General features: G+C 40.2%; 1 protein-coding gene and 1 pseudogene across 25 annotated transcripts in view; one reads left to right on the forward strand and one right to left on the reverse strand.

Annotated features, from left to right (window-relative positions):
- The window catches only part of LOC105482716 (adhesion G protein-coupled receptor L2), a 684023-nt gene that overhangs the window by 386509 nt on the left and 274541 nt on the right, over positions 1 to 22973 (reverse strand). The gene's annotated exons all lie outside the window — the stretch shown is intronic.
- Positions 7585 to 11703, forward strand: LOC112426872 (uncharacterized; annotated as a pseudogene).

The raw sequence follows: 22973 nt of genomic DNA on the forward strand, positions 1-22973 counted from the left end.
TATCTGCGTAGGGTCATTTGTTGGTAGTGTACTATGTTCATTGGCCTATTTAAAAGTTGTTTCAAGTGTCTGTAATCTTTGATAAAATTCACCACTATACAAAGAAATACTAAAGCAATTTGCTGATGACCAAAATTTGGCTGTGCATTACAGAAAGATCAAATGAAATGAAAGAGTTTAGAACTTTGGGTGTAGTTTGTTGCTGCGTAGCAAGTAAGTCTTTCGAGTAGAATCAAGGGAATAGGGAAGAATACAAATTTTTGAAAGTCAAGTCTCAGAATGCTAGTTTGAGTTCACTACAAATTATCTTCACTTCATTCTAAAAAAAGCTACTTGAGCATTTGGAGAGGTACAAAGAAGGAACAGAAAGATAGAGGAGCTCACGACAAGCTATAAATCTTGATGCTTAAATTGAATGGGGGGAGTTAAGACAGTACAGTGTAGTACTTGTTAAAAAAAGTGACAAATGGTGTTTCCATTTGTGAAAGTCATTTCCAATTGGCCATTAATAAAGAGGTTGGGATAAGGAAAGCTCCTTGCAGAAGTTTTGAAATTTTAGTCATCAAATTCAGTCTATTTCATTTAATTCCATTTAACAGCTTAGAGTTGATTTAATTCAAATATGTATAAGGTCTCAAATGGAAAACATTTTGGTAATTTGCATGGCTATTTTCAAGACTGCAAAATCTAATCGTCACAGACAATGGAACCAGACTGTTGGCAATGGAAATAAGGGACAAAAATGACTGATGTAAATCAGCCTTTGATGTGTTAAGTTTCTCCCAAGATAAACTAAATCATTGCAAGGTCCTAGCTCACAAAGTGGATGCTCATGGAAGTAGCTGATGGCTTCATCAGAGAAATTGCAAGTCCTGCCTGGGGCCATGGTCTACTCGCGGCACACACTCATGCTATCTTCTACCATGAGGAAATAAACCTTTTCATTGTGATGAAGAAGGGTCTCGACTTGTATTATTATGTGGGGGCTTAGTTTAAACTCCTTTTCCTTCAAGTGTCTTTGGTATGACTGTTAGATTTCTTGCTCTCTTGGTATCCTGGAGATCCACTGGGTACTATAACTATTATAACTGTGGGCCATAACTGTCTTGTTTGGGGGCCATCTGCTCTTCTCTCTTGAATAATACAGTTCGTCATTGGCCACACATAAATCACAGGCAGAGTAGTTTTCTCTCTCTTGACTTGACAAACACCAAGCACATTTAGAATTCAGCTTTGTAATTAAGCAGGGCCGAATCTCCACAGGCAGGGCTGATTCAAAGGAATTTGCAGACTGGGGGAAGGGCTCTTTATGTTGACCTTGGATGGCAGGTGTTATAGCATCTGAGGGAATTGCTGCTCCTATGCTGTCCTCATCTGTGACCCTAAATTAGATCCTCAGGTTATGTGGTTAGTAGGACTCTGGACACTGAATTTGAGAGAAAAGACCTGAGCCATTATTTCATCTGTAAAGTTTCCTATCTCGGAAGCTGAAAAGAGATTATGTGTAAATGCTTTGACATCTAAAGAAGAACCAATGGTGATAAAAATAAACAAACATATCTTTCTCAAAGTGTGTGGGTGTGCATTTGTATACCTGCTGTCTTGTGTTGTAGTTTAGAACAGGGCTACTTTTTCATTATCTCTCCTCTCTTTCCCCTATCCGAGAACCTAGAGCTCTCCAATGCCAAACACACATGGCTCAGCTGAATCCTAATGTGCTGTGTTCTCGACGAGAAGATGCTGCTGCTACTCTCTGAGTACTGAAAGACAAGATTTGACATGGTACCTAGACTCTCAAAAAGGATATCCTTGGTAGGGTGACCAGCTCTCTTGATTTGCCCATGACTGTCTGGGTTTTAGCACTGAAAATCTTGTATCCCAGGAAATCTCTCACTTCTAAGGTTTGAAAGCCTCTCAGTCCTTAGTACTTATGAAATCTCAACAATGTAAGACAGTAGCTTGCAACTGGCACTTGTGTTTGTTTCTGATAATTTGATTTAGTCTTATATTTACTTGAGTCTTGTGAAGGCAACTGGCACTTCCCTTTGTGCTATGTTCTAACCTGGGAGGTTTTCAAGCTGTAGCTCACTGGACTGCAGGAGTCCACACAATGCCCCGCATGGGGAATTGAGGATGAGGAGCTCCAGGCCTCCTCTCACTACTGTGTCCAGAATTGGTGGGTTCTTTGTCTCACTGATTTCAAGAATGAAGTCGCAAACCCTCGCAGTGAGTGTTACAGTTCTTAAAGATGGTGTGTCCGTTGTTTGTTCCTTCAGATGTTCAGTTGTGTCTGGAGCGTCTTCCTTCTGGTGGGTGGTCTCGCTGTCAGGAGTGAAGCTACAGACCTTCATGGTGAGTGTTACAACTCTTAAAGGCAGCGCGTCTGGAGTTGTTTGTTCTTCCCGGTGGGTTCATGGTCTCACTGGCTTCAGGAGTGAAGCTGCAGACCTTCGTGGTGAGTGTTACAGCTCATAAAGGCAGCGTGTACCCAAAGAGTGAGCAGTAACAAGATTTAGTGCAAACAGGCAAAAAATAAAGCTCTCATTGCGTGGAAGAGGACGGGAGCAGGTTGCCACTGGCTGGCTCGGGCAACCTGCTTTTATTCTCTTATCTGGCCCCACCCACTTCCTGCTGATTGGTCCATTTTACAGAGAGCTGATTGGTCCGTTTTACAATCATTGTGCTAGACACAGAGTCACAGAGTGCTAGTTAACTAGATACAGAGTTAGCTAGATATAGAGTACCAATTGGTGTATTTACAAACCCTGAGCTAGATACAGAGTGCTGATTGGTGCACATACAATCCTCTGGCTAGATATAAAAGCTCTCCAAGTCCCCATCCAGTTCAGGAGCCCAGCTGGCTTCACCCAGCAGATCCTGCACCAGGGCTGCAGGCAGAGCTGCCTGCCAGTCCCGAGCCCAGTCTGCACTCCTCAGCCCTTCGGCTGTCAATGGGACCCGGCTCCACGGAGCAGGGGGCGGTGCCCATGGGGGAGGCTCAGGCCAGGCCGAGCCAGAGCCCACCACAGTGGGAGGAGCTCAGATGTGGCGGGCTTCAGGTCCCGAGCCCTACCCCAAGGGGAGGCAGCTAGGGCCAGGCGAGAATTTGAGTGCAGCGCCCAGGGGCCAGCACTGCTGGGGGACCCGGTGCAACCTCTGCAACTGCTGGCCTGAGTGCTAAGCCCCTCACTGCCCTGGGCCGGCGGCGCTGGCTGGCTGCTCAGTGTGCGGTGCCGCAGAGCCCGCGACAGCGCCCGCGGGAACTCGCACTGGCCCGCAAGCACGGCGTGCAGCCCCGTTTCCCACTGCCTCTCCTTCCACACCTCCCCGCAAGCAGAGGGAGGAGGCTCCAGCCTCAGCCAGCCCAGAGAGGGGCTCCCACGGAAGCCGAGGCCGGAGGCCAAGGAGGCGCTGAGAGTGAGGTCCGCTAGCACATTGTCACCTCTCACTACTTCAACCAAAGTGGCTCATCTATATTCTGTTTAAGATACTGGGTTCTTACAGGCCAGGAGCAGTGGCTCACGCCTGTAATCCCAACACTTTGACAGGCCAAAGTGGGCAGATCACTTGAGGTCAGGAGTTCAAGATCAGCGTGGCAAACATGGTGAAACATCGTCTCTACCAAAACTATTAAAAATTAACTGGGCGTGGTGGTGCGTGCCTGTAATCTTAGCTACTCAGGAGTCTGAGGCAGGATAATTGCTTGAACCTGGGAGGCAGAGGTTGCAGTGAGCTGAGATTGTGCCACTGCATTCTAGCCTGAAGGACAGAGCAAGACTCTGGCTCGGAAAAAAAAAAGAAAAAAATTAGGTTCTTATGACCTAGTGAAAAGATTGACTAGTGAAAAGAGATTCATTTCATTCATTTGTTAAACAAAGTTCAAGAACCATACCCCTAGGCAAGTTACTAACGTTATTTAGACCCTAATAAATAAGCCATACAATTTAAGAAAAGATGAGGAACAGGACTCGCCTTTAATGGCAGAGCCTTTGCTTCTTTTCCTTCCTTTTTTCTGGGCGTAAAACATGATGTACAAATAGTCACATGTTGGTAATTATAAAATATTTTCCACAATTGTCCTTTCGTCCTGAGCTGTCTTCCTAGTCTTGCTGATAGCACAAGTTACCATGTGAGCATTATTCAGAATGTTGGGAGTTGAATGGATGGTACTGTGAAATATAAGAAAAAAAATGTGAAAGTTTGCAGTTTTAAAATTTGTCTTAGTATGTCAGAACTTTCTGGCATCCTGTAGGTCAGCCTGGGCATTGACATACATACCTGGTGTTAATACAGATTGATTTAGTCATGAAAGAGATCTACTACACAGCTATGCATCTATATTTTCTGGAAGATAAGTACTTATGTGCTGTAGTGCATGTATCATCACACACACCTGCGTTCAAACACACACACACACACACATGCATACGCACATACACTTCTTTAGAAAAACCCAGATCTTGAACTAGAACCTGTAAGGAAAGTACAATAAAGTGCTGAGGTTAAAGAACAAATAACCAACTGAGATTTCTTTGGTTTGGGTTATGAGAGAAAAACCGAATTTCAGGTTAAGATTTGGAGAGAGGAACTAAATATTTTAGGCCAAAGAAAAAAATGCTTAATGAAAATTCAAAGAATTAGGACTAGCCACTAAACACATGAGATGTGTGAGGGAGAGAGAGAAAAAAAAAGAGAGAGAAAAGAGAGAGGGATCTAGTCTTTGATTCTGTTCCTTTTTCCACTCAGTCATTGACCTTCTACCATCACGTGCTAAGGTATTAACACCAGGCTTCCTCACCTTACCACCAGTGATTACTGCAGTCTCTCATGCTGCTAGTTTCTGCATGTATTGGGCACTTTTTTTGTTTGTTTGGGGACAGAGTCTCGCTCTGTTGCCCAGGCTGGAGTGCAGTGGTGCAATCTTGGCTCACTGCAACCTCTGCCTCCCAGGTTCACACAATTCTCAAGCCTCAGCCCCCGAGTAACTGGGATTACAGGCGCATGCCATCACATCCGGCTAGTTTTGTATTCTTAGTAGGGACAGGGTTTTGCCATGTTGGCCAGGCTGGTCTCCAACTCCTGACCTCAGGTGATCCGCCCACCTCAGCCTCCCACAGTGCTGCGATTACAGGCATGAGCCACCGCGCCCAGCCTAATTTTTGTATTTTTTTTTTTTTTTTGAGACGGAGTGTTGCTCTGTTGCCTAGGCTGGAAGGCAGTGATGCTATCTTGGCTCACTGCAACCTCCGCCTCCCGGGTTCAAGCTATTCTCTGCCTCAGCCTCCCAAGTAGCTGGAATTCCAGGCACCCACCACCACGCTGGGCTATGTTTTATATTTTTAGTAGAGACGGGGTTTCACCATCTTGGTCAGGCTGGTCTTGAACTCCTGACCTCATGATCCACCTGCCTTGGCCTCCCAAAGTGCTGGGATTAGAGGTGTGAGTCACTGCACCCAGCCAATATTTGTATTTTTAATAGAGACAGGGTTTCATCATGTTGGCCAGGCTGGTCTCGAACTCCTGACCTCAGGTGATCCGCCCACCTCGGCCTCCCAAAGTGCTGGGATTACAGGTATGAACCACTGTGCCTGGTCACTGGTCACTTCATTTTAATATCTCCAATTAACTGCTTCATGTGTTTTATTATTTTTTTTTTTTAAGTAGTAGAATCTATATATGGAGAGGGGTTTGCTCGAGACTCAGGAAGGGGTAGGTCTTCATTTCTGTTTGCGGCTTTTAGATTGGAATTAAAATTCGGAATGGTGCCTGGCTGATGCTGTCAGGCTCTTCTGCACTCAGCCCTATCACAGAAGCTCTCTTTTCCCATAACATCATCTCTCGAACTGTTCTGCCTTCCTTTTTCTTTCATTCTGCCTCTTTCTTCTCCCTATATATGCTTTTCTGGCTCTGATGTTCACTAAACTGTGACAAAACTCTTTCCTTCCTGATTGAAAACATAGGCAGGACAGAGAGGAATTATTTCTGAAATATGAGAGGGTCGCTACTGTCACATTTGTGAAATGACAAGAAAACATCTAAGGGAAAATCTGTGGAGGACATTATTAACTGGGAAGAAATTGGCCACATTCCCAGATGAATCTAGAATATTTTGGGGGCTTTCCTTGTGCTGTTTTTTTATTAGTTAAATTTTTTCTTTTGTCTCTCTCTCTCTCTTTTTCTGAGGCATAATCCTGGGCAGAAATAAAATGTCTTGAGTCAGACTATCTTTCCACAAGGACATGGGGAAGAGCGGTTGTATGTGAATGCGCTAATATGATTCTAAGTGCTTTCAAACTGTTCCTTTTAATTCTCTCTGTGGCATGTAATTCCTGAGGGACATGCACCAAATTGCTAAGATCAGTGCTAAAGTGAACTGTCTCTTCTGGTCCCCAGGAGCCTCTGGCTGAAGTGTCAGAATACAATTGTGCATTAGTGGTGTTGCTGTCCTGTAGAAGAAACACTTCAGCACACTGTTGACATCACAAGCAAATTAAAAGACTCACCAAAGTTAATATTCTCACATTATAACGACATCTCCTATAAATTATTAAAGCCCACACAATTTATTACCCATGTTAGGGGGGGAAAAAAGCAAGTAGAATCATGAGGCATGCTACTTAATGATTTATTTTTTTTTTGGTCTTCAATGTGTTGAGGTTTATAAATCATCCTGCTCAACTCTGCACTGCGCCAAGGAAAACGCAGTTGCTAGTCATGCCCTCCTCTCACCAGTGATCACCTATGCACCGGATGGAAGCACACTCATTACTTGAGTATCTATCAGCAGCTCTCTCTTTCAGACTGACTGTTCCTTTTCATTACTGTACTGCTTAAGCATGGCATTGAATGACTATGATTTAAGACTTTAGATGATAGATCCAAGCCTTTTCAGAAATAAATATTAACTTCATTATTTAGGCAAGGTAGCCAAACTGACTTATATTCTATCTCAAGGCTTTTAAGTAAATCAAAGTTTACTTAGAAATCTTGTGATCTAGAGTCTGGTCCTCCAGCTATACCACTAGTCTGTCTTGATTAATGTCATGTTTTTAAACAAACAAATATATTTTACTCCACTCTGAGTGGTGTGTTTTCTCTTTCTAGCATTGGACTCAGGCAAGTCATTCAAATTCTGAGAAACACATTTCCTAATCTATGCAATGAGCATGCTGTGTTAGTCTCTAAATTATTATCTTCCAGATATAAAAATCTGATAGAGTGCAGAACTGCAAATCAGGCAGCAATTTGCCCTGCTGCTGGTCTTCCTCAGAGCCCTCTGCATATTTGCCTGGGGCATCGCTCTGCTTGCCCTCAGTTAGGTCTAAGAGGCCTGGGGTCTACTTTAGTCCTGTCTGCCCCTTCTTTTCTATGCTGGCCGTAGAACAGAAGAAATATTTCAAGAGGAAATGAGCTATATTGAGAAGAATAAAAAGTTTGAGATGGATTAGAGCCACTGAGATTCTCCTAGAAATAATGGGCAAATGTTCTAACAACTCTAAAAGTTCCTCCGGGGTTAGTTTACAATTCAAGGCTTTGGCGTCCATTTGGTCTGGCAGTCTTTGCTTATTTGCACATGTGCCCTTAATGGTACAGTCCTATTCCAGGCTGGACATCTTAAGTACAAACACTGATCTATGCTCCGGAACAGTCACCAGCATGTCTGATTTTGAAAATAGCGTCACATATTACTGTCCTAAAGTTAGAAGAAAAATAAACGCTCAAGTGCAAACTAAAAAGGCATGTAAATACAAGTTGTTTTAATACAGTTTCTCTTGTAAAGGCAATTTGATACACATACTTCTTAGGAACTAAAACAATAGACATCAATAATGCATGGGCTACACATTTAATTTGCTTTGCAGAAGTAAACAAACATGCCTGTATTTTTCCTTTGGAGTCTCAAAACTTGGGAAACATAGTTGGAACTTTTAAAATGCGTTATTTTAGATTACATCTGATAAGCCTGCATTTGTATCCCTGTCCCTGATATCACCTGAATGGACATCACTTAAGCTTAATGAGCCTTGGTTTTCTCATCTGAAAAATGGAGACAGCAATCCTTAGCTGCTTCCTAGGGCCAATGTGCGGTTAACAATAGATGATGAATTTAAAAAATAAAACTGTATGGAAAGATGAATTATTATGTTGATTTTAACTAATAATGATTAAACCCAATGAAATTCTAATTCCATTATCACTGGAATTATTTTTAATCCAAGAAGAAAGTTGGAATTTCATTCATCTCCCATGAAAACCTTTCTCAGACAACATTTACACACTCCTTTTGCTTGAGGAGACTGTTGAATAGGTGGAGTAAAGGAGGGACTCATGCTTACCTTCTATCTCCAGGAACTGTACCATGTTACAGATATCTTAGAGTACACAGGGGCCAGGACTGGTACTGCTGTTTCTTTCTTGTTGGATTAAGTGCAGTAAGCATTTATTGGGCTCCAACCATGTTCCAGGTCCTTATTCACCACAGTCAAATGAATGAGTGTAGTCAAGTCTCACTACACATCAAAAAATAATTTTCCTGTGTAGGTATCCTTTTCCCAAAAATGTGAGTGTTGGAGTGTGGTGAGGACAGAAAGGCATACTTGGGAAAGTGAAGTTCAGGCATTGGTTGCCTAAGATCTTTGGACAAACAGACATTCAACTTATTGTAGAAGTTGTAGGATAATGCCCTGTTGCAGAACAAAGGCTTCAGTGGCCTTTGCTAAAATGTAAGGTCCACTCTGCTGATTAGATAGAATCATTGAACCTTATGCTACCCTATATATACAATGGAATCCATAAGCACCCTCCCAAGAGGGGAGGCATTTAGATGAGCTCTTTAAGACTTAGGTATTGTATACCATGAATGAACATGAAAGGCTGGTGGCATAAATAGCCATTCATTCTGTCAACAACATTAATTGAAAACTCAGGGGTGCATAAAGCCCCATTCTGGTTTATTGAGTAAGCCACAAGAATACCTTCACATCTGTAGTATGCAAATATTTCACAACTGTGAAACTGAGGCGTGAGTGCCACTGATGTGAAGAGGCTGTTTAGCAATAACATACATATCAGCTGGGACTTTTCCACATAATGTTTGCCTGGTGTCATAATTTTCTGCAATATACGTGTCCTTTAAAGGTGTTATGGCACTTGTAAATACAAAAATTTGTTCCAGCGTCCTCAGCAAAATACCACCAATTGGACTGAAAACCTTGGCAATGTATATTGGCAAAGTAGTAGCATGTGTGCTACGTAAAGGTCCATGTATTGATATTTCTTTGCATTCCATAAAAGCTTCAGGTTTTGAATAGTTGTATTATATGTACGGGGTGAACAAATCTCAATTATTGTAAGACCTTTAGAAGCAATATTTTTTCATGCTTAATATATTCTCTCCTCTCTACTCTTTTTCCTAACCTACACTTTGAGAATAAGAAATGACACCTGTTTTACTCTATCAAGGAATCTACCGAAACAGCCAAAGGCCTAAGTCCCTTCAAGGCCTTGCCAATATTAGCTGTGTGACTTCTGGTTGGATAAATTGCTTAACCTTGTTGAGTTTGGCTAACCGAGATCATTCTGCCCCACCTGTCATTCAGCTCTGCACCTTGAAAGCTGCTTACTCTGAACATCTGTAACTCTGGGAGTGAGGACTTTTTTCTGGCTCTGGGAATACGCTCAGTTTACCAAAAAATGCAAACCAGAGTACCCTACAGTTGTTACCTCTGGAGGCAGACTTCAACCAAAGATAGGTGGAGAGTTGGCAGATAAATATTCCAACTTCTTTACCCCTTAATTGAGCTAACACTGGGCTGCATTCTGTACCAGCTTTCATAGCCCCCTAGCACGACTGAAATGTCAAATTGGAAACCACCTTGAAAACACACCTTCTATTGGCTTTCTTCCTGTCTGTCTCATTCCATACTCCCTATCAAAGTTTCTGGGGATCAGCTCAATTAAAGTACAAACAGTCACTGACTTACAGTGGTTTGACTTAAGATTTTACAACATTTTGATGGGTTTATTGCGGGTATGAAATGCATTTCTGACTTATAATATTTTCAGCTTAAGATGGGTTTATCCACATGTAACCCCATTGTAAGTCGAGGAACAATGAGATTTGCATTTGAATCTTTGTCTTACATTTCTGGGGGAACCCATTAAAGTATTTAATTTTCTCATGTGTAAAATGAAAACAGTGCTTGTTCTACCTATCCGCATGGTTATTATGAGGATCAAATTAGATAATATATGTACACATGCTTTGAAAATTGTGAAACACTAAATAAATTCACGTTTTAAACATTACTGCTGTTGCTACTGTGTTTTTTAAACTTTAATTCAAACATGTAAAATATTAGCAAATATAATTCTTTTGTCTTTATTTTTTCATATGCACTTTCTGCTTTTGTAGAAAGAATTTTAGCAAATATAATTCATTGGTGGTAAGCTAAAGATAAAAAAAATCTGAAAGTAATATGTAAGATAGGAAGTTATTGACAAAGGGTAGAGAATCAGTACCACAGGATGAAGAGAACTTTTCAACTGCTACTGTGACACCACCCAACACCCACATAACCCTCTCCCCCAAATGACAGATGTCAAAGGCAAAGGATTAGAAAAGAGACGACTGGCTTTTCCCTATTGTTACCTACTTTTCTCAGGAAGAATATCTTTCCATCTTTTCTTTGTTTGGAAGGTGCCTTTTCATTATCTTATAAATTCACAGGGCAGGGACTGTGCTTAAATCCTTATTTTGTAGAGTTCTTTAAAAATTTAATCTGGTTATTCAAATATTCAAAAAGATAAAGCAAAACCGTCTTACTAACCAAAGACAGACAGATGGGGGACAGACAGAGGGAAGAGTTCAAGAAGCAGCAATTGTACATAGCCGCGTCCACTCATCACCCAAAAGCCGAGACAAATATTAAGGCAGAAAGCTAGAGACTGCTTAATCCTGTGTGTTACCTCTCAAAAGCAAATGTGTGGGGAATTTTTCAGGAAAAAAAAATCTGTTGTGCCCAGAGTTTCTGCAGCTTGATACATTTTAATCACCTCACTCAGAAACCTGTCCCCGCGGCCGCCCTCAAAAAAAAAAAAAAAAAAGGTGAAGTCCAGGGATTCTGGAAATAAAAGTTCATAGATTAAGATCCTAGTTTCCCTCTGAGGAAAACACAGTCTTAGGTGGTGGGTGGTGAGGAGCTCTGATCCGCCCGCTCCTTCTCCCGACACACCGCTGTTCGCTGTTCGCTGTTCGCTCGTGCCAAGGAACAAGTCGGTCAGGGAGCCGCGCAGCAGCCGTAGCTTTTAAGGACACAGGAAAAACACCCTTGGAGCTGGAGGTGGCAATTCACTGAATTCGAATCACTCTAACGAGCTGCAATGTAACATCTCTGGGGAAGGTGTGAGCTGACTTGATCAGAGGAGGAGAGGAAAAGAACCTCAACGTGAAAGGACCAGTTCGAATGCCTACCAAGAGTTTGAGAATCACTACAAGAAAAAATCCTCGTGGTGAAGGTTGGTTCTAAGACATGCGATCGTTTCGGGATGAGAATCCACCGGCGACTCATTGACTGGCACAGTCCTTTTGAGATTGCTAAGCAGATCACTTCCATCAATATTGAGCCAGGAGTTGAAGTGGAAGTCACCACTGCAGATGCTTAAGTCAACTATTTTAATAAATTGATTACCAGTTGTTAAAAAAAAAAAAAAAAGAGAGAGAGAGAGAGATCCTAGTTCCCACTGTGATGGTATTAGGAGGTGGGACTTTGGGTAGGTGACTATGTCATGAGGGTAGAGGCCTCATGAATGGGAACAGTGCTCTTATAAAAGAGGCCCCAGAGAGCTCCCTCACCCCTTCTGACCTGTAAGGACAAGGAGAAGACAGCTGTCTATGAACCAGGAAGCAGCCCTCACCAGACGCTGAATCTGCTGGCGCCTTGCTCTTGGGCTTCTCAACTTCCAGAACTGTGAGAGATAAATTTCTGTTGCTTATAAGCCACCTAGTCGATAGCATTCTGTTATAGCAGCCCAAATGGACTAAGACACTCAGATGTAGAACTACTATTTAATAGCCCAAAGAGCTATGAAAGCAAATGCTAAAGCAATACATTCATATTGCAGGCTCATGTAATTATTTGTATCTTGCCAAACTAAATAAGTTTTATTAACAGAATGAAGAGCTTGGCACTTCAGTTTTTGTGACATTGTAATTTTCTTAAATGTTAATCAATTTTGACCACATTTGCCCCAGTACTGAACATTCTTCGGTGCAAATTTAGTTTTAGCGTGTGGTTGACTGCCATGTTGAAATAACGATCTTTGGTAATTGTTAATGATTTTAATGAAGTTGAGTACATTCACAGCAGTTACAGGAATGCCACTGCACAGAATGAAGTCTGTCATTACAGTTACAACTTACCTCCTGCAAAAATACTCTTGAGATGTAAAAATAGGCACATCGTTCACAATCTTTCAATTTGCTAAGTGTTATTACTCCCATGTTTACTGGGAAGGTACAGTTAAGAATTGTCCTCTAAATTTGTTCCCTCAAAGGCTTTTGTTTATCTTCATTTATATATTGACTGACTTTCTTTGTGATCTTTAGTTCATAGAAAGTATTGCATTTCTCAATTTCAAACTGGATTCAGGAGGTTACTTCCCACCCCCCGCCCCCCTGCTCCTGTAATACTTAGCTGGTGCTGCTGGCATAGCACATGTCACACTCTATTATAGATAGCTGTAGAAGTGTCTGTCACCTCCATTAGACTAGGAGTTCCCTGAAGGCAGTAACCACCATTTCATTTTTGCCTTCTTAGCACCTGTCAGTTCCTGACATCTAGTCAGTGCTCAATAAGTGTTTGGTGATTGAATCAAATAGACACAATGCAGTGTGTTTATATTAAATGTGTTTTCTGCTTCACTTTACACCAGTTGCTACTTATCCTATTATACTTATATTCTTATAAAATAATACATTTTAAGACCAGAAAGGCACAATCACATTTGGGTTGAAAATGATTTACTTTTTCAATGTAATTGTTTTTCAAAAGCTGTTTGCTATCCAATGGCTTATCAAGTTTTAAATATTTTCTTTCTGAAAGGTAGGATTTCAAAAGATTTCTATTTTTTTAAAATGGATTTTTACATTGTCAAGAAGACGCATAATAGGTGAGACCAATCTTTCACCTGATAAGTGTGAGAATTCCTACTACATTATGATTTGTTCAATTCAAGCCACTGATTTTAAATAGGAAAAGGAATGGAATAAATGTTTTTAAAAATCCCAACTGTTGAAAAGTTCTGTAATATAATCTAAAACAAATATACCAACTTAACTTTTCCTTATAATAAGGAAACTGGTAGTTTCAAAAACCATCTGCAGGATAAATATTTATGGAGCAGAATGACAACTTGACTTATCCAAAGCATTGGCATACATTTTCTTAGTTAATGTTTGATGAGGCTTTTCCACTTTGAATTCTTCAGTGAACTAAAAGAAGAGTTTCATTAACGATTTTTGAAAGATAATGAGACCGTGATCCCTTTCCAGATGTTTCATTCGTCAAATAATTGTGATCTTTCTTCCAAATCGCCATGGTTGCTTGATTCCTATTTTCTTGTTTATTGAGCAGTGATTTATAAAGACGAAGAGAAGTGCCAGGCAGATGATGGGGATTGGATATATTTCATCTGTCTCCAACGTACAAAATCTCGTACTCTGCATTATTATAGATTCAAAAGTATATTTATAAACCTAAAAATTGGAAGCTGTACTCTCCTGAGCCCGTGTATATAAACATATAATAAACAATATTCTTTATGTGTTTCTACATACATACATAGTTGTCTATTTATGTACAGAAATATATAGAAGCCTCTATTTTTGAACTCTCCGAAGCTTCTTGCTTATGGTCAGCCATGCCAACAAACTTTGCATAATTTAGGCATCATTTTACCTTACAAAAAATTGGAGCCTCTTTAGATTCATTACTAAAGGATAATCATCTCAGTTGTGGATAGAGATACTCTTTTTTAATGGTTTTTGCTTAAAAGCATAGGTACACTTTTTTGTCTACAGAAGGAATTCAAGAATATGGCTTATTTGCAGAATTTTCCTTGGGGTCTAGGAAAGAGACTTGAATTTTTGCTGAGAGTAGACTATTCTAATTATATTTTCAAATATTTCAAAGTATAGGAATAAGAGGCAATGGAGCCCAAAACCCAAATTAAGGTGCACTGAAAAAGCTACATTTAAATAAGATAGTAGATAAGTGAGTGATCACAAATAATGCAACATCAACAATAATCAAGCTAAGGCTCAGTGTACACTATGCACTAAATACTACTGTAAACACTTCATGTATTAGTTCATTTTTGCCCACAGCGATCTCATGAGGTAGATACTAGTATTAACCCCGATTTACAGATTAGGAAACTGAGGAGGCACAGACATTTAAATATCTTACCCAAGTTTACAGCTCCAGTAAAGGATAGCGTGGGATAGAAACTGGAGCAACTGGTCTCTAGGGTGATTGTTATTACACTATTTAATAGTGAGCACCAGGTGATATGAGAACTTTGAGCTATTTGTGTTTTATCCTGCTACTGTACATGTTTTTTGTAATTGCTCCCCAAACTGTCATTCCGTTCTATTCACTTTGACTATGTTGGTTCTAGTTTTGACAAATGGGCAAAGAAAAGTGGTAACACCTTTCAAATACAAAACCAAAATGAACAGGTATTATTTTGCATCCTTTTTGGCATTATTAATATTCTTGTATTTTGACTATCCTATTTCCATTCCTTGGAAATTAATGAAAATGCATTCAAGTCACAAACAGAAATGTAATTGGGGTAAATGGGTTATCCCAAAGAAGGAATGGGAAAGTACCTATACCCAGCTACTTCCCTTCCCTGAGAAGGGAAATTGCTTTACTTGAGCCATTCCTCCGCCCAGGCAGCCAACAGTCAATACTTTATTGATATAAGGAATATGAAAGCTCCTCGTCCCTGCCTGCACCCCCTTCCCCACCCCTACACACATACTCTAAGGGCGAATTGACCTCTGGTGCTCCAGAGCTTCCTGTAGAATCAAGCTCTCACAATTTTCAGCTGAATATACTTCTTACTTAGCTTTCTTCCTCTAACCTGTCCTTCCTTCCCCTTCCCCCAAAGCACTCCCTCAATAAATCAGTTTTATAAGAATCATTTTCTTAGTTTCCGCTTTTAGGGATCCCAAGTCAAGTTGAATGATACTGGAAGTGGTCCTAAGGAGCAGAACTAAGCTGAGATTCGGGAGGTGGATGGCAATAAGGCTCTTATCCCTGGTGGTAGGTGCATTATTAATCCCTGGCATCATATACCAGGGTGATTGTTAAGATCAGGTGTCAGCAAACTATGGCTGTGGGCCAGACCCAACTCACTTCTTTTTGTAAGTAACGTTTTGTTGGAACACATTCATTTAACAAATTTTAGACAGAATTGAGTATTGAGATAGAGACCATATGATCTCAAAGCCTAAAACATTTACGATCTGGTTCTTTCCAGAAAATATTTGCCTCCTCTGGCTAAAATTTTCACCCATGATGGCAAACTGGGTTGAAATACAGGTAGAAGGGGATGCAGTAGCTGTTGCAATGTCTCTGCCTTTGAGAGGTATGGGGAAATTGGAACTCTAAAGATATGGCTAATTGTTGCTAAATATCACTGATGCATTGAAGAGATAAAATAATAGGATGTATTAGCTATCCATTGCTTTGTCACAGATTGTCACAAATTAGGCAGCTTAACACAACACACACTTATTATCTCCATGTTCTTATGGGTCAGGAGTCCAGGGATGTCTTAGTTAAGTCCTCTGCTTTAGAGTCTTTTACAAGGCTGCTATCCAAGTACCATTTAAGGCTAGGGTGTCAACAGAAGGTTCAACTGGGGAAGTATCCACTTTCAAGCTTACATGATTGTTGACAGGATTCAGCTCCTTGTGAACTATTCGCTGAAGGCCATCCTCAGGTTCTTGCCACATGGGTCACCCCAATATGGCAGATTAATTGATCAAAGCCAGCAAGAGAGGGATTCTGGTAGCAAAAAGGAGGTGACAATCTTACATAGCCTAATAATGGAAGTGATGTCCCATCACTTTTGTCATATTCTGTTGGTTAAAAATAAATCACAAAGCCAGCCCATACTTAACAGAGTGGATTACACAACGTCATGAACACTACAAGGCAAAGCTCACTGGGAGCCATCTTACAGTCTGCTTAATACACAGACTCAGTTCTATTATTTGGCATTTAAAGCAAAATGTGAGAGTCAGAAAACCTCATTAGCATCATTTAAAGAGACATCCTTCTCTTGTAGCTAGAAAGCAGACAGATTTGGAGATCAGGCTCATGGCTCATTTGTAAGTGGAATAACTTTAATGGAGGCTAAATTCTCAGCCTAGGCAAGTTTCCTGTGCAAAATTTGGGGCTCTGAAATAAAGGAGTGGTACTCTGAAGTTTGGGATAGGGATATCTGAGTAGATGAACACCTTACAACTGCATCGTCCCCTGAACATGTGTGGCTCACAGAAATGGCTAGTAAGCCCCCTTTTCTCTTGTTGGAAGTGAAAGCTTCCTTAATGAATACTATGCCAAGGTCTCAAATGAGGCAGATGCCGTATAAGACAATCCTCAGATCTGCCTGTGCTTCCCCTCATGGAGGTCACACTGATAATTTGGGCCACATTTCAGCATGACCCAGCTAGGGAATTGATGGCCTGCTAAGGAAGGAAATGAGTTACATACTCCACGTGATATCTAGGACTTGATTGCATATATGCTCAAAGAGTATGCCTGGGAGGGATCCTGAGGGTCCTGGCAGAATATAAAGCTACGTAATGGACAGTTTTCTCATATGGGGTTGTTCTGTTGAAACAAGATTTAATACCTAGCAAAGTCTTATATGATAGGTCTAATGTAAGACTGGGATAGCTCTTGGTAGCTTGGAAAAAGTGATGGGTCACATGAAATGAAGTAGAGATCCTGGCACTATAGTAATAGATTGTGGAGAAAGAAATAAACCAATAAAAAAAATGAGCATACAAAAATGGGTTCATTATGGAAGACTGAAATATCCATATCTGACTATGTTCCCTAGGAGAGCTTGGAGGACATGTTGTTTATTAACATGATGAGGAATTTGCTGATCAGGCAGATTCCAACATTGTGGGGAAGCATAGTCCTTCTTAAACCAGGGATAGAAGGACATGTGATTAAAAGACTGGGGTCCATTGTAGCAAGGGGGATGGTAGGATTCCAGATTAACAGGGGCCACAGGGAAGCACTTAATTGTCAGAAGCAAAGGGAGTGCAGTCACCACAATGGGAAACTGGGTTGAAATGGCTGCTATCTGGGTGGGGGTGGGAACTGTCCCAAGGTATCCATGGAAATGGTTACTATGTGAAATGGCAAGATAGATGAGTCACCAACAAGGATATTGGTTCACACACATAATCAAAAGCGATAGAAAATAATGAGCAAAAGGCTGACTCGGATATCTCAATGAAAAGTCATAATTTCTTGCCTTGTCTTCATACCTGAGTGAGTTCTCATACCCAGAAACTATTGACTGAAGGAGATGCTGGGTCTCCATGAGACAGGAACTGCAACATTATAGTAAATGTGTGACTCCTCAGTTCTTCCCCAAAAGGACCAAGAGGTATTTACTCAGAAAACTGTACACTGGAACAAAGGGACTGCTCAGATCTTCTTAGGATTGGTAGATATAAGATATGAGTTGATGCTGACAGCACCACCATGGGCCACTTGTTAGAGTATGGACATGTAAGTGTCAGGAAATAAAAGGAGTTCTGATCTAGACTTATTTCACAGTGGGTTTACTGGGTTTACACACTCATTTAATGATCATTTTTCTAGTCCTTGAATGTATAATTGGCATGAGCCAGTTAGAGGTTGATTGAATTCTCCCATTGTTTTCTTGACCAACTATTGTACTGTCAAGGTGGAAAGTCTTTGAAACTATCCTCTATGGTCAAGTTAGTAAATCAAAACCAGTTATCACATCCTGAGGAAAATTGTACAGATTAGTGCAATAAATAAATACTACTCTCAAAATAGATAGTCTCAAAGTTTTAAAGGATACATAGGTGAGGATCCTCTATCTGCATGTAGCTGAGCAAGCTAGACCATATACAAATTAGATCATGGAGTTCTGAGCCGAGTACTGCCAACTGAACCAAGTTGTAGTTTCTATCACAGCTGTTATGCTGCATGTAATATATTTACTAGGGCAAGTTAACCAGATACAAGATATGTGGTTATTGTTCTGGCAAATGTGTTATTTTTTAATACCCATTAGGGAGGGGGGATCAGAAGCAGCTTGCATTCATATGGATTAATAACAAGAGTCATGATCTGTCCCAGTGTTATGTGAGTTCTCCAGCTTAGTCCAAATATAGTCTGTAAGGACTGGGACTGTACAGACATTCTACAGGGCATCATCTTTGTGGACCATATGGATAAAATCATGTTAATTGGACCAAGGAACTCACTTTATAGAAAAGGAGGTATGGCAATGGGCACATGCTCGTGGAGTTCACTGGTCCTACCACACTCTGGCCCAGTTACAGCACCAGTTTAGAGATGGCATCCTATGAGGATAAGTATTATCTTTTGGAGTATAGTGTGCACTTTAAAGCAACAGATACTATACAGTTCTCTGTCCTCAATAATTAGAATATATGAGTACAGGAATCAAAGAGTAAAAATAAGAACTCCACTCAACCATCACTCTCAGGGACCCATTCCTGCAACTACAGGTTTTGTGAGTCTAGAGGTCCTAAGTCCCAGAGGAGGGAAACTTACACTTAGGGGATCTAGGAAAAGTCTCAGTAAACTTAAAGCTATGGCTATTGCCAGATTACTTTGAGCTCCTTGTGCCAATAGACTGGCTGGCACAAAAAGTTACTGTATTGGCAGGATAAATGACCCGGTTATCATGAGGAGGCAGAAGTGCTGCTACATATTAGAGACAGGGAGCAATGTGTTTGTCACTCAAATGATCTGTTGGGCCGCATCTTGGTATTCTCATGCCTTGTGTAACTGTAATAGGCAAGTACAGCAACCATAACCAGATTAGGGCCTGGTAATCAGGTGCTTAGACTACTAAGTTTTGAGAATTTGGCTTATGCCTTCAGGCAATCCATCTAGACCTGCAGAAGTATCGCCCATAAGGAGGAACATCTGGAAGAGTGATGAAGGGGTAGATGATGGTTATGTTATGGGCTTGGGACACACTGCAGCAGTGGAAGCTACAGTTTGTTTTACTCATCTTCGTCTTATACAGGAGCCCAGGACATGTGAGTAACCAGAATCCTGAAGCTGTTGTGCCTGAATGGAGTAAACTAAATGTCAGAAGCAAGTGGTTCTCAGCATTGCAAAGGGTGGCCTACAGTGGCTGCTGTTGGTATCCTTCTTGCTCCCCAGCGGCTGTTAAGTGTTTTTGGCTGCTAACAGCTCATAGCTCTCTCCTTCCCAAAGATTAGCCCTCAGCTGAACCAAGCTAACTTACCTGAGAATTATCCTCCCTGGAGATAAGAGGAGCTAACTCTGTAGTACAATATATGCTTCAGAGCTCCCCGAAGGAGCAGGCTCAGCTAAGGCCAGTTTTCATCCTTCTTAGCTACCTTTGTCCCTGCTTTTGCCTATTCTGCTCCTCTTGCTTCCCTCCTCCCAAGAACACTCCCTTTGTAAATCATTTTCAGAACAACTTTAATCTCCGGCCCTGCTTCTAGGGATTCTGACTTAAGCACCCATCTTCTACTATTAACTATACTGGAAACGTATTTTTTCTATCCATATCACTCTGACCCAAACCTGATAGTATGCACATGAAAGGTTGTATACATTGAGGTTGCCAGTTTTGTTTTGTTTTTAATTTTACCTCCTGAACCTAAAATCTCTCCTTAATTTATGATCATAGCAAAGGCTCTCATTTTCAATTCTCAACCTCTCTATAACTCATAAAAACTATTCTATTTTTGTCATTCTCCCAGCCTTCTTCTATACTGATGCCAGCTATTTTTTAAAACACGATTCTTATCATGTTACTCCCCTGATTAAACATTTTGGTGACTTTCCACTGCTTCCTGGATGAGGTCCCCACTCTTTAGCATAACATACAAGGCTTTGTTTATTGGGCTGCAATTTGGAGCCGAATTATGATAGACTGTTCCTCCTACCACACAGCCTGTATACCATATGCTATAGTCATAGTCAACAACTTCTTCTTCCTTGAATAAGACATGCTTTGGTTTGAATCTATGTTATTTCTTCTGCTTGGAATGGCCACTTCTTGGTTTTCTGCTTGATGAATACCTACTTATACTTTAAGATGCACCCTAATTTATTAACTTTTTTGTGAAATTATTATTCACCAATCCAGTACCTCTTTCCAAACCCAAAGAAGTACTAATAACTCCCTTCTTTGTCTTCTTATAGCACTAAGTACACACCTGTATTATGACACTTGTCATATTCTTTGTTATTGTTTATTAACATGTTTTTCACCTCCACACAACTTTGAATATTCCAAGAATCATGTGATTTGTCTTTGTACATCTAATATCTCTCACATGGCTTAGCATTGTTCTCAAATAATGTGTATTAATTGAAGGAAGAACTTGTCTTTTTCTTAGATAGCTTCACAGCCTGACAAGTTGATTGGTTCTGTCCTTGCTCCTGTCTTCAGTCATTTCCTCTTGTTGGCAATTTTGAAACTGAAGAGTCTCTGGACAGCTGTCTGTTCACCTAAGTCTAATGACTCTCCACGGCGTCAGTCCATCATTGCTTGAATTATATAACTTTCCCTCTATGCACTCAAATACATTCATGCTCCCTGTGATTTGTAACAAAGGAGGGTTAAGAAATAAACTTTTAGCTTGGTGACATAAATGCAAGCTAACATTTTCTCTCTCCTTGAAGGTGGTAAGAAGTAAGGAGAAAGTGAGAGAAAATTGCTTGACAAGTAAATAAATCCCCACCTCCTTCATAACTTCCTCTCTGTGCTGTACTCACTCTGAATGCCAATTTAATTGGTCAGTTTTTCTGCTTCATCTAGACTTACATATAACCATAAAGTGATGCTTTTTACATTTTTAGCTTTTTCTAAATAAAATTATTTCTTTACATTTTTGAGGGGCTGGATTGTGAATCTCACCTAAGGGAGTTCAAATAAACACATTTTTTTAACCCCAGTATATTATTAGAAGTTGTATTAGTGATCCTTGATTAAACTAGAAGGTAAAAATGATAATAAAAAGGCCCTGCATTATAGCAAACCCAATGGTTAATGTGGCATAAAACATGGTTATGAGACTCTGGCCTGATAATATTCATTTTTTTTTACTCCAGCCACATTCTCAGCCTCAGCTGCTTCATCTCCCTCTGACTTCAAAGGAATCTCTGCATGAAGAGGGAGGGTACACAATAGAAGAATTGGCCCAATTATCCCCTTCTGTTTGGAAATGGGTGAAGATTACGGATATGTTTTACTTCTTCCTGTGCTTTGGACTATATAATGTCAATTACCTCAAGCAAAACCTCCTACCCTGGTTAATACATAGATTTGGATTATACCAAAAATTGCATAAAATTGGAAACAAGACATTAACAATAATCCGTAATGGTGCAACATAAGAGAATACATGTTTATATTCATTGACTTTAGCTGGTACCAAAAAAAAAAAAAGGTAAATTAGAGATTTAAATTTTATATTTATTATATCCTGACCTTTTTGCTCCTCCTTCACCACCTTGTATTATGAATGAGGTAATTAAAAGGAGTCTACTTATTTTTTGTTCTGCTATAGCAGAACCAAAACATTTTTGCCCCCTTAAATGTGTTTGTGTGTATGTAAATGTGTGTGTGTGTGTGTGTGTGTGTGTTGTGTGCATTGATCATTTTAACCAAAGTGTGAAAATGAAGTTGTAATGCTAAAGGCCAAAGGAATGAATTAACCTGACCTGTTAATTAAAAGATCGTGCTTGAAGTATTAACCAGGAACCACTGTTAGACTTTTCATTCTCAACCCAAAATGGGAAGGCAAGCACAGTAATCCCACATCACCTCTGGAAATGATGTCAGGAAATGTTTTCTCAGAGTCAGCTACTGGTCAAGACTTACATCAAGTTAAACAAAATAATGAAGGATCAGGGATTCTAAAAGGGCCAAAAGTTCGAACAGGAGACCTTTAGCCCCTTTGCCTGCAATGCATAATAATACTTCCTGTTTGTTTGATATGTCCTTACCATACTCTGAAAGAACAAACACTTATAACTTCCATATTAGGGACAAAGTCTTCTGTCCCCACCCTTCCTGTTTAGGATTATTTTACACAGAAGTGAATCAATGCAGTTTGAACTACAGAATGAATATGACAACAAGAACAAAAACCCCAAATGGACCAATCTACCTAAAGCCATGTCTTATTAAACTTCCAGAATATTTGGGAGTGTCCATACTACAGAATAATTACATATAACTATATATGAATTTAACTAAGGTTGGCTTGAAGTTTAAAATGTCTTTAATAAAAACTCCACTTTCCTTATGTGAGTCTAGATAGATCATACAGTTTAAGATTCACCAACAAAAGCTTGTAGCAATAACAATAGTGGGAGGCTTGACTTCTAAAAACAGCTCTTTCCTGTTAGCTATTTCTGCCCACAAATACAATTGATTGCAGGTAAGTAGCATGTAAGTATTTTTATCATTACTAAAAGAGTTTGGACATATATAAAATATAAAGGAATTTTAAAATTAATAGATTGTTGTTTAAGCCTCCAGCTTTAGTGGCTTGTTGTTATTTTTCAGTCAGCACTTAGGCTTTACTTCCTAATGCCCCAAGAAAATAGAGTAAGAAACTTGAACACAAACCTTTCCACCAGGTAACTCTAGAGTTTATAAGC

This window comes from Macaca nemestrina, chromosome 1 (assembly GCF_043159975.1).
Source record: "Macaca nemestrina isolate mMacNem1 chromosome 1, mMacNem.hap1, whole genome shotgun sequence".
Classification (NCBI taxonomy): domain Eukaryota; kingdom Metazoa; phylum Chordata; class Mammalia; order Primates; family Cercopithecidae; genus Macaca; species Macaca nemestrina.